This window comes from Cricetulus griseus, unplaced genomic scaffold (assembly GCF_003668045.3).
Source record: "Cricetulus griseus strain 17A/GY unplaced genomic scaffold, alternate assembly CriGri-PICRH-1.0 unplaced_scaffold_445, whole genome shotgun sequence".
NCBI classification, from domain to species: Eukaryota; Metazoa; Chordata; class Mammalia; order Rodentia; family Cricetidae; genus Cricetulus; species Cricetulus griseus.
Window position 1 is genome coordinate 1 of NW_023277192.1, and position 7,244 is coordinate 7,244.

Consider the following 7,244-nt stretch of genomic DNA (forward strand, 5'->3'; position numbering starts at 1 on the left):
TTAGGATAGCCAGGACTACACAGAGAAACCCAGTCACCAAATCAACAAAAATGAAAAAGGAAATCAAAAGGAAGAATGAAAAATAGAGAGAGAGGAGGGAAGGAAGGAAGGAAAATAGTACAATTCTGTGAACCCTTAGTTTTATTGTGATTACTTTTATGTTGCTATATACTGGGTAAAACATCCACACCCAAGTGCCAGCCTCATGTTCAGGTCAGGAGTTGCTGGACTCCATTTGTGTGTGTGTGTGTGTGTGTGTGTGGTGTGTGTGTGTGTGTGTGTGTGTGTGTTTCTGTCACTCTTTCTGCCTGTTTCTTTGTGTATGCATTATTTACTTTTTATTTACTTATATAATTAGTTTTATTATCTGTAGATAATGAAATGTTTGGTGACTAAGCATGTGGATTACAGCAGGGGGAGAGGAAAGAATCCCATTTTATCTATTTCTATCTCTGCGTGTACATTTGTTGTTTTAGAAGGGGCTTTGTGTGTAGCTTTGCCCATCCTGGAAAGCTCTGTATAGATCAGGCTAGCCAACTTAAAGATATGCGATTGCCTGTGCCTCCTAAGTCCTATGATTAACAGTAGACCCTATGACAAGGTGATGAAAATATATTTAATAAAGTTTTCTGCTGAAAAGCCAGTAATAATTTTACTAGATCCACCACTACATAAAATGTGTTTTTAAAAGTTATTTTCTGAATTTTCTTTTTAAATTTTCATTTAAATTATAAACAATTTTATTTTATATACCAATCCCAGTTTCCTCTGCCTCCCATTCTGCCACCCTCCCCCACCACCACCCTATTCCAACTCCCATCCACTCCTCACGGAGTGTGAGGCCTCAGAGATACAATCTTACAACTGCCAGAATTACTTAGATAAAAACTGAGGACAGCTTAATGTTGAGGATGTGGGGTCAAGGGACGATTCCTCCACGGCAGGTGGAATTGCTAACTTGAACACCTCCTTCGGAAATTAGTACGGTGGTTTCCCGAAAATCGGAGTCAGTCTACCTCAAGACCCAGAAATACCACTCTTGGGCATATATCCAAAGGATGCCCATTCATACCACAAGGACATTTTCATAGCAGCTTTATTAATAATAGACAAATGGACTTTGGGAGCCCATCACCTATCGAGGGATACTCTCTTAGCTTAGATACATGGCAGGAGGCCTTGGTACTAACCCAAAAGATGTGACATTCTTTTATTCCCCCACAGGAGGCTTCACCCTCCCTGAGAAGTGGATGAGGGGTGGGATGGGATTTGTAGGGGACAATTGGAGGACAGGAGGGAGGGGGAACTGGGATTGGTATATAAAATAAGGGTTTTTTTAATTTAAATAAAAATTCATTAAAAAATGAAATTTAGAAGCAGAAAAAATAGTGTATGGTTGTTCTCTTTTGAACACCTAGAGGCTAAAATTGAGATGTTTGTCTATTGTTTCTTCATGTTTCTTCTTACCTTTCGAGTCAGGGTCTCCTATAACCCAGGCAGACTTTGGATCTGGACAAGATGGGAGAGCCTGCTGAGATCCTGGTAAGTCGGCCACTAAGGCTTCCGAGTAGATGGTGGGGTGACATGACTGGACCGTTTTACATTCCCAACAGCAATGAAAAGGTACTCCTTTGCCACCACATCTTCACCTCCATGTGCTGTGGTTAGTTTTATTGACCTTGGCATTTCTGAGTAAGAAAAATATCTAAAAGTAATTTTAGTTTACATTGATGTGGTGCTATAGATGTTGAAGGGTGTTTGTTTGTTTTCTTTCTTAAGGACAGGTCACTTTATGCAGTCCTGGGTGTTCTAGAAGTCCCTGTGGAGATCAGGTTGTTCACAACCTCACCACCATACCGAGCCAGTTTTAACTTCCTATTTATTTTATCCCTTGTTTTATGAGATAGGGTTTCTCAGTGTAGTCCTGGCTGTTCCATAACTCTCTATTTAATAGGTGGCCCTCCAACTCAGATCCTCCTGTCTCTGCCTCTCTACTATTGGGATTAAAGGCATGACCACCATGCCCGGTTAGGGTTGCTTGTTCTTGCAGTTCATTTAAAAAAAATTCTTCATAAGCTCTGAGGTTGGGTTGGTTTGAATCTCAGGAGTATTGCTGAGCAGGGCTGCCAAACCCAAAGCTACATGAGCTGCAGCTGAAGCAGGCAGTCTACAGGGAAGCTTCAGCCTCAGTGAGAAGCACAGATGTAGTCCATGACCCACTGCATCCTAGCTCCAGCTGGGACATCAGCCCACTTCTGGGTTCAAACCAGCTCTAAGTTTCCAACATGCCTTTAGACACTGCCTTATCTCCTTGAACTACAGACAAATGCTAGGATGGCCAGGGCTACACAGAGATTTGTGTGCCCCAGCTGGTCACTAAGACCAGCAGAGTATCTGGGCATGGGGTCTCTCCTGAGGAGACTTTGCTCAAGAGTTCTACTTGGTGTTACCTGAGGGTTCTTCAGGTGGGTGGTGTTGTGTACAATCAGAACTAGGATTATCTTTTTGTTGTTGTTGTTTTGTTTTTTTGAGTCAGGGTTTCTCTGTGTAGCTTTGGAGGTTGTCCTGGAACTCGCTCTGGAGACCAGGCTGGCTTTGAACTCGCAGAGATCCACCTGCCTCTACCTTCTGAGTGCTGGGATTAAAGGTGAGAGCCGCCACCCCCGCCCGACTGGTATTATCTTATTTGTCCTAAATGTTTTAGATTTATTTTTTCTGTATGAGTGTGTGTCTTATATATAGTTAAGAAAAGGCCATTGAATCCCACTGCAAGAACAAGTACTCTGAAATATTGGCCCTCTCACCAGCCCCAATTGTTGCCTTCCCCCTCGTTTGCTCTTTGGCTTTTTGAGACAGTTGTTTGTTTGTTGAGACAGGATAACCTGTAACCCTGCTGGGCTTTCCAGGTTCTACAGAGTCAATCTCCACCACTTGGTCTTCATTATTCCACCACCCAGGAGCTGGGATTACAGGCATATTCTAGCAGTCTGTAGAGATAGTGAATGACCTAACTTCAATAACGCTTCAAATAGATCAGTCAGTAGTGAAACACAAGAAATCAGGGTTACATGGTGAACAGGCATCCAAGTAACATGTTAGGTTATGCATTTTCAGTTTTGATTCCCATGAATTGAGAATAAAGTCCTGAGCCAGGCATAGTGGAATGTGCCTTCAGTTCTATCACTAGGGAGTCTCTGAGTCTGGAACAGCCAAGGTTACAAGGTGTGATCATCCCTAACTAAAACAAAAACAAAACACTGCCCTCCCAAACCAGTAAACAAAATAAATAAAAAAAAGGAACAAGAAAACATGGCTCACGGCTCAGTCAAGACTTTTGCAAATTCTAGAGCAGGGTGGGCTATAATTGACATGCTTTCTCAGAAAAATCAACAAAACCCCAATGGGCTAGGGACATGCATCACCTGGCAGGGTGCTTGCTGAATAAGTAACAATTCCTGGGTTCTTAGGAGGTGGAGCCTTCGCTGTGTCAGTTTTCATGTTCTCAGCACAAAGCAGCACTCCCCCGGCTCAAGCAGAAAGGATGAACTGAAGGGCACTGGTCACTCAAACTTTTCATCCCAGAACTTGGGAGGAAGGCAGAGTCGGGCAGGTCTCTGGGAATCTGTGGGATTCATCTGGTTACATAGGGTGCTCTATGGAAGCTGAATCTTGCAAGACCCTGCCTCAAAACCAGGAAAGAAAAGCTGCCACGATCAAAGCCACATCTTCGGAGGGTGTGGCTAAAGAGTATGTTGGGGCTTCCGTATAGGCCCCGAGTTTCTGGACTGCTGGTTAGGGAACTAGGGAGTGAGAGTGGATGTGGAGGGTGGGCCCAACAACCAGAGGAGATAAGCCCCAGGTCCTCTGACAGGATCCTAAATGATCCTAAACAGGACAGAGTGTACAAACATGCAAGAGTCTACTCTTTCCCGAGGTGAGTTGGGGCCTGGGGGAGTTGAATGAATAATGGATGTCCTACTTTTGGGCCGGAAGCAAGCCTGGAGAGGAAGAACAGGCACAGTGTGATAGAGGGAGGTCCTCCCGCAGACACCCCTCCTGTCTCTCTGTATTGAGGGGCTTGTATAAGATTTTATTTATTTATTATGAATACAGTCTATACAGTCCTCTGTCTGCAGGCCAGCAGAGGGCACCGGATCTCATTCAAGGTGTTTGTGAGCCACCATGTGGTTGCTGCGAATTAAAATCAGGCCCTTAGGAAGAACAGTCAATGGGCTTAACCGCTGAGCCATCTCTCCAGCCCAAGTGGTGCTGATTCTTAGGCTAAGTAAGCTTCTATGCTCTGCTTTCCTGCCAAGACATAGCCCTGAACCCAGTGCAGCATAGGAAGCCAGGGATAAATGATTTATAGGTGATGGACAGCTTCTGGGGACTAAAGGACATCTGTGATCAATTTTACTTGTTCTACTAGATATTGCCATGGGGGAAGATGACCAGTGTTTCCAGACACTTATTTTCTCTCAACACCTCCAGTACCCTCAGGTCTCAAAATGCCCCCAGGGCCTCCAGTGAACCCAGGTTTCCAGGTTCCCACACGTCCCTCAGATCTGCCTTGTCTCCCAGTTCTGACTCCCTAAGTCTCTCCAGGTCCTCAAATTCCCCTCTGTCTCTAAGCCAGGAGGAGAGTGAGCACATCAGACCCATCAAGAATCTAAAGGGTGAGCTGGAAGCATATTTCAGATTTTGCAGGTTTCCCAAATGTAAGTAGCCTGTTAGCTGTGGCAAAGGATTGACTTGAATGAGTACCAGAGCCAGGTCTGTCCCTTCTCTTGTCTCCATCTTCGCAGCTCAAGATAGCCACTCCCCGCCTATCCACCTGCACACTGACAGACCTCCAGCTCTTTGATGGCTCTTTGATTGCTATAGCTGCTTGTCTCCTGGGTACAGAGAATTGCCTGAGTTTTTCATTAGTGTGGAACCAGGCTTGGTCACCACATTCCTCTTCCATCTCTGCGTACAATTGCAAGAACCTTCTAGAACCATACTGGTGCCCAGTAGTGTTCCTACAGGTCTAGAGTTCAAGGTTCCCATTGAATCCTCTAATCTGGTAGCATAAATTTCCCTTGTCCTTGGATCATGTCCTACCCAATCTGTCTCCCCCCCCATGGGGTCTCCCTTGATATAAAAAACTGGGTGGGATGGGAGGGAGTCTGGGTTTGATTGTTCTACTCAGCATATTCATATGTAGGACATAGAAAACTGTGTGAGGGAACCTATCCCTGAGCTCTATTCTTCTACTTTGCCCCACCCCCACCTCACCACCACCCCTGCAGGTCTAGTTTAGGAACTGGAGCACTAGAGATTCTCAAGAGCATCACAAGAACTAGAAAAGCCAAGACAGTGAGAAGAAACCAGGTTTCAGTGCATCAGATCAAGGGCTCAATTCCCTGCTGCTGGCTGTCCTGTGTCCTCAGGCCTTTCCTCTGTCTTCATCAGGCCCGGGCAAATCATTAGATCCATGTTCAGCTCAAAATTCTATCTGCAGCCACAGTCCCAGCCCTTCATGGAGATGAAGCTCACAGCACACCACCATTCCCAGACTATTTCTGGGTTCAAGGCCTCTATAGACTCAAAATCTCTCTAGATAACAATAAGGCAATTTTTTCCCAAAGCATGTGGTTTCCTGACTTTGTCCAGCCCTACACATTTCATGATTATGGCTCTTAACAAGTTTTTCTGAATAATAGGTGGCATTGTAAAAAGGTGGGTCCAGGACATTTCTCTACATATAAGAAGTGGTTGTGTGGTGGTGCCTGCTTAGTCCTCAAGATCCCCAGGTGATGTCCTGGTTTGGGTTCATGTTTCTGAATGAATGCACAAGTTTCTCACCTCCTCCCTTGGTTTTTGGCTGCTTTCCTGAACTCAGTTCCAGTCTTTGTTAATGTTTAGCCATGAAGCCCAGATCTCATTTAGCGGCCACTGGAGGAAGCTCTTGGGTTTCTAAGAGAAACAGTGGAATGGATGGACACAGGTGATTTTCCTGCTGATCACATCTCCCAGAGCTCCACCTGGTGAGCTTCCTCAAGTGCTTAGTGTTGTGCCACCCAGAACTGAGTTTTTTTTTTTTTTTTTGCTTTGGTTTGTTTTTTTTTTTTGAGACAGGATTTCTCTGTGTAGCTTTGGAGCCTGTCCTGGCACTTGCTCTGCAGACCTCCAACTCCCAGAGATCCGTCTGCCTCCCAAGTGCTGGGATTAAAGGCCTGCACCACCAATGCCCAGATCAGAACTGGGTTTTGATTGCTTGTTTACTTGCTAAATCTGGTACCCGATGATTTTTATTGTGTATTGTATATTTTAGTTTGTTAAATTTTTATTAGCCACAGACATTGGCCATTAAACTCAATTCTTTATTGTATGTATAGTGTTATATATAAATTGTGCTCAGTTTCCATGTTATCTTTGACCACCTGTGGGATCTCTGAGTTTGAATTTACCCTAATCCATTGAAAGAGTTAGATAGAAGCCAACATCTGTTATAAAGAAAATTTGTATCAGCTAAACAAATAAGGAAGGGAGGAAAGAAGGAAGGAAGGAAAGAAAGCAATCAGCTAGCCAGCAAGCAAGCAAAAATGAGAGAAGTAACAAGAGAACTTAGGAAAGCCAGGAAGAGAGAAAGAAAGACAGAGTGACAGCCATAGGAAGGAAAGCAGAAGACCTGGGAAGCAAGCTAAGTAAAGTCAAACCTCCTGAACAGGACAAGCAGCAAAGAGATGTCAGTTTACTCCTACACTTCAGGCAATCCAAAGAGGACACCAGTCCCCAAGCCTTGGCCAAGGTCCTGTTAGTTTGTAGGCTCCCTAGGAGTCTGGAATTTAGTTTTCTGCCCAATATTAAAAGTCCTCAAGTGGATACATAGGGTTGGGAACATAACACTTGGGATGGTCTACTGGCTATGAGAGGAAAATGGGTGGAGATACTGGTAGGGACCAGGATGGAGAAGGTCAGGTTCTTGGAGAGACTGCTGATATCCAGAGTGAATTGGCCAAAAGGCTTCTCTGTTAAGGGTGAAGTTTAGGTAGAGACACCTGTGATTGCCTACATTTAATCCTTGGTTAGAGACGGAGAAGACCAAGAAAAGAACAGAAGACATGGGATTTCTATAATCTGGGTGAGGTTCCTCTTCATTACCAGCCTTCCTGGGTAGTCTTGTACTAATATGGGAGCTATTGTTATGTTTGTTTATTCCTCTGTTTAGAGAACTTGGAGCCTAAGGAAGCGGTATGACA